Raw genomic sequence first — 5,792 nt, 5'->3', positions numbered from 1 at the left:
GGAGCTTAATTCTCTCCAGCGTCTTTTCGGCCCCGAGGTGGGCGCCAAGGAGGTGAGCGTGTGCTAACTCGCATACCTCCCGCCGGAAGGTACGCGGAATTAGCAGCAACTTCCGCGCTCGCCCTCATGGGTCGCCACTCGGTACAACAGATCATTTTCGAGGACAAAAGGGCTCCCGCGGCGGAACCGTCGGCTGGTGAGCTATTCGCAGAACGACAGCATTCCGGCAAAGCGCAGGGAGTCATCATTCCACTGCTCCCTCTTAAAGGAGGCTGGCGTGGACCAAATTGATGGTCCAAGCTGCCGAGGGTCTTGTGACCTGGGCACGGAAGAGTTCCTGGCTAGTCCCTTCCCGGCGGAGTCTTCCGGTCGGGTCTGTAGCCGCTGAAACGTCCCCGGCACCAGCGCCACTAGGGCCTGCCATTATGCACGGCGTGGAGACCGCTGGGAGGGTGCCTTACCCCTCATAACTAGATCCAAGAAGGCCCGGGAGCGGTGGGTGTCTTACCGCCAATTTTTTCACCAGTCTTGTCCCAAAATCACTGGATAGGGGTTCAGGCAACACAGCGACCATCAATTGGGTTAGTTCCCCTTCCAAGTGATATAACACTGCGCGGAACGATACGACTTGGTCCCCCCATGTACACAAGTGACCAACAGGTGTTGTTTCAGCCATTGTCGCGGTAAGACCAAACGGCGAGCTACAATGGTTATGTTGCTGCCGAGTCCAACAAAGCCACCACTGCGTGCCCATTCAACAACACTACCCCGTGTTCGGAGTTGCTAAGGGATGCGGCGGTACAGTACCTCTCCGATGTCGTCCAGGTGCAGTCCATGGGCTCCGCCGTGGTGTTGAGGGGACAGGTTGGCAGCAAATGGCGGTTTCGCCACATTTGTAACAGCGCCGGGCGGCTTCTCTCTAGGTCTCGGCGGCGCTTCGCAGCGGCCGAGAGGGCTCGGATTGGCCGCCCGTCCCTGTCGGTTCCCCGAGCAGACCTTTCTGACCCCCCGACTCGGAGGACCGCGAGCTGACGCTCCAAGACGTCCAGGAGACCCGGCATGTCTTTGTATGCGTGCACCCGGACCTGCCGGGCGAGGAACTGGGCATCGCGTTGACCAGGCCTTCACAGGCCACCTGCTCGACTACTCTCTGAGCCTGGGGTCCTTCTGGCCGTAGCCAGCGCCTCATCTTGCCCCAGAACTCGAACGCCTGGGCGCTGGCAGGCTTTTCGGGTCAAACACCCAGTTCCGCCACTCTGCGCCTGCTGGCCCGGAGTGATGCCGTGAGCGGCCAGGATCTCAGGTTTCAGGAGGTCGAGCTCGCGGCCTCCTCCTCAGGAGGTCATAATAGGCCCGCGCTGGTCCCTTCAGAAAAGCGCCAGTATGGACGCCCACTGACCGCTGCCACTCATTCCGGGTGGCCGCCCATTCAAAATGCTCAAGTATGCTTCGACGTCCTCGGCGTCGGTCATTGGCACCAAAGGAGGAGGCGTCAGTTTGGGCGGGTCTGGCCTTGCTCTGTGGGCCTCTACCAACCTGGCCTCGTAGCCTCCAACTCCGGGTGGTTGCCGCTGCGCTTGCTGCAGAGCCTGGAGTTGGGCATTCATCCCCTGCAGCACTGTGTTTAGGTCCTGTCCCTCGGTCATTTTCTGGGATCTTCTATCCTGCCGGCTACGCCACTGTAAAAGATATAAGAGGAGACAGGATAAAGGTTTGGGGTTCGCCAGCCCCGTATATTGTGCAGAATTCAATATTTTAAATTGGTCAAAATCATAAACAAAACAGTTCATAACACGACGCCGAACCATGGCCCTGCGCCATTTTATTGGGGAGGAGCGGAAGTGGAGGAATGCTGGGAAGGACCGTGAGGGAGGATGGGATTGGTGACGTCAAGGCAAGATGGCGGAGGAAGGGCGTAAGTGCCGCACTGTGGGCAAAACCGGTTTATGGCGGAGGAAGGTCCTTTTCCTATGAGAAAGCAGAGGGAGAAAGTTAGTACCCACCATTCCCTGCTGGCGAATATGTTCCCAGGTGCGTTCAATCCGTCCATGCCTCCTACTCAGCAGCGTCGTGATACTATATATATATATATATATATATATATATATATATATATATATATATCTCATTTGGGGTGCAGGAGCTGTTGCTGGGGTGCAGAATCCATTGAGGAAGAAAAATTTAAAACATTATTTGTATGAAATCTTAATTTATCTATCCATTCCTAAATAATTAAATGGGCAGGCTATTGGTGTGTAGGTCGTTTATTAGACAGTATGTAGATCGGGTGTATATATATATATATATATATATATATATATATATATATATATATATATATATATATATATATATATATATATATATATATATATATATATATATAACTTTTGAGAATGCAACGTATAGTTTTGTCCAGGAGGAAAGCAATGTTGCCAGGTTTGATGCATGGAAGTGATCACTTGCATTACTGCGTTCAGTAAGTTCTCGTGAGCTGCTATCTTGTGTGATGTTGTGATGTCTACGGCTTAATTTAATGTTATCTAAGACCCGGCACTTAAAAGTTTCTGGGTGCACTCCGGCTGTAATATGACCTAAGGTGCAAGCTCACTTTTGAGAATGCAAGTATAGTTGTCCAGGAGAAAGGTAATCTTGCCTGAAATCAATGGCATCGTTTTGTAGGGTCTGTCCCTGAGACTTATTACTTGTCATCGCGCAGCTGAGCCTTACTGGAAATTGGAGGCATCTGAATTGAACTGGGAGATCAGAGGGTATAAAGGGGCGAGGAATACATTGAGTGTGGAGAAACTCTAGAGACAGTGTGTGTATTAACTTGTGGATTTTTCTGTGAGTATTTGGTGGCAGTGTGATGAAGTTGCTTCTGGACGGCGTCAGGCAGGAGCTCAGCTCAGAGCGAAATGAGGTAAATGGGAGGGGATATGATGACGTGCCTCCCCACCCCGTTAACTGTCAATCCCCCCACAAACATAGTCTCTCGAAATTTGCATAAGCACACCCCTTCACCTGCAATTTTAACTTAGTTACAAAGTGATCAAAACTCTCGTTTATATCCTGCGTCCTCTCATTAAACTTGTATCCCACATTACCCGTGGGCATGAGAAACGCCAGCGGCAGCCTGTCTATTAACTTAATTTAAAGTTTAGGTTTACACCTTGCTTTCTTTCCGAAGTAGCAGCACTCATGAATATGGTAGTATATCTCACTCGCCGCTTTCGTATTGTTTCGCTGCCTTCTCAATTATATAATGCATGTTTTCTTCAGCACGTTTTGGAGCTCTTCCTGGTTTTCTACGTAGTGCGTTGACAGTCAGTTCACGTGATTACGTGGGAGGCGTGATGATGTCACACGAAACTCCGCCCCCCACGGCTTTCGAGCTGAACTCCATTACAGTAAATGGAGAAAATACCTTCCAGTTATGACCATTACACGTAGAATTTCGAAATGAAACCTGCCCAACTTTTGTAAGGAAGCTGTAAGGAATGAGCCTGCCAAATTTCAGCCTTCTACCTACACGGGAAGTTGGAGAATTAGTGATGAGTCAGTGAGTGAGTGAGTGAGTCAGTCAGTAGTTCAGTGAGGGCTTTGCCTTTTATTAGTATAGATTACATGCTCCTTTTTCTTTTTTCTAGCTGTCATTCATAAAATTTGAAAGCCACAATCATAATATTTTCAGCCATTATTGTATCACTAGAGTAATTAGTACTGGGGCTGTTGTGAGTCTGTAATAAATCCAGTTTGTCTCCAATGGTCTTTAAATTGTTGGATTTTGCTTGCTGTTTTGAAATGGTCTGCTATGAGTAAGCACATAGCTTTTTGTGTAACTTACAATGAATAAGCATTTCATTTGCTTTCATTTCCTTTTACATTCATTAGAATTGGCTTCAGTTATTACTAAATCTGACAGGTTATGAGTGGGTTTAGGAAACTGAAAGCTGAAAATTTTCTGCATTGTTGGATTGTGAGCAGAACGGGTGATTTTCTTTAAAACACAGTATTACTAAATCTTTATAGTGACATCTTTTGTTTTGTTAATTTAATAAAAAGCGTCAGTAAACTCAAGGATAAAAACCTCACTAGGTTAGACTGCAAAATAAGGAAGGCTTGGACCAGGAACCACCACCAGTACTTTGAATTTCAATGTATTTTGAAATTAAAGCATAAAATAAATTATTTGTGATATTGAAGCTGTTAATTTGTTATTTGACTTTTTCTGTCTATTATAATAGCAGTGTACTACGTCCTGTAGCGAAATATTGTTGAAATAACGCTTTAGAACAGTGTTTCTCAGTCCTCTGCCAGTGGGTCACGAGTTGCTATTGTGTATAATGGTAGTGGGTCATGGTGGATTTGTTGGGGTGCTGTTCCAATAATCACATGCAATATTCTCTTCCTCTGATGACTGAGCTCAATTTATTTTGGTATTAACAAATGAGGAAGCTTGCATCATCACTAGCGAGACAAGCCAAAAGCCAGTTTGAATCTTGCTCTATCTTTTACTGGCCAGGTATCTCACATCCCAAACTCCTAAATGTGTAATTGTGGAAGTTTGTAAGATCTCCTTAGTACCCAAAACCATGACCATATACTCTATACGTTAGACTGATGTGCTCGTTACAATAAGACCATGAATGTGAAGCCTCCATTGATTTATCGGGACTGTGTAGAACATTGTATTAAAAGTAAATTAATCTCATTTTCTTTTCATTTCCTCTTGCAAATGCATGGCAATATAAGATAAACGATTAAACTTTATTTAATCAGTAACGTTCTTTCCTCTCAAAGCATGTTCAACTCTGTTTCTCAGCTAATTCAGAACTAATAACAAGAGCCTATGTGTATGAGTATGTCTTTTGGTAGTCTTGTGCTGAAATTCTCCTGCTTCAAAATCAAAAGCATTTCCAAATATGATTTTATATGAGCCAGAAAGAGAATTGATTAGTTCATTCCTCGAGTCTTTCGAGTTGTTCGTTCTTTTGTCATGTGACCACTTACCGCTCAGTACCTCAGTCAAATACTAACGTAAAATTCCATTTGTTGTATGTTGGATCATATTGTTTGTAGTGTGATCAACATTTGTGTAAGCAGTAGATGTGTTAGGGAGGTAACAAGTAACATTTTAATTATATTTTGCTAAAATGAATGAAATGACTTGAAAAAGATTCGTTCATTTTGCTGAGCGAGACTCAAAGGTCTGAGTCGGTAAAATGATCTGAACTTCCCATCACTACAGTGCATCACTCAGAGTATTTTAACCAACTGTATCTGAGTGTGGTATCACAGCTATGCAGCAGCTGATTGGAAAGTTGATCTGCATGGATTCCAGTCAGCCATGTGCACAGTCTATTTGAATTTCTGCTATCTGGCAAATGGTTCAGAACCTTTTCTGTAGGGACCTTGAGATTCAGAAACAGTTTCATTGCAGGAGCTACAAACGCACTCAATCAGTTCATCAAGTGCTCCCAGTAAAACTGTTTGTACTTAGAATTACAATTACCTCAATGTAAACTTGCACTACAACTGTAATATTGAACAACCTGAGCCACTTTATGAACCATTTGCACTATCTTCACTATATGTATATTGTACTTATGTTTTCAAATTGTATATTTTTCATATTATTATTGTTATTTTATCATTTTATAGTAAAACTAGCAAAATACCCACGCTTCGCAGCGGAGGTAGTGTGTTAAAGAAGTAATGAAAAGAAAAGGAAAAATTTTAAAAATAACGTTAACATGATTGACAATGTAATTGTTTTGTCACTGTTATGA

This window comes from Polypterus senegalus, unplaced genomic scaffold (genome assembly GCF_016835505.1).
Source record: "Polypterus senegalus isolate Bchr_013 unplaced genomic scaffold, ASM1683550v1 scaffold_2798, whole genome shotgun sequence".
Taxonomy (NCBI): Eukaryota; Metazoa; Chordata; class Cladistia; order Polypteriformes; family Polypteridae; genus Polypterus; species Polypterus senegalus.
The sequence above is the reverse complement of the archived record's forward strand: the minus strand, read 5'-3'. Positions refer to the sequence as shown.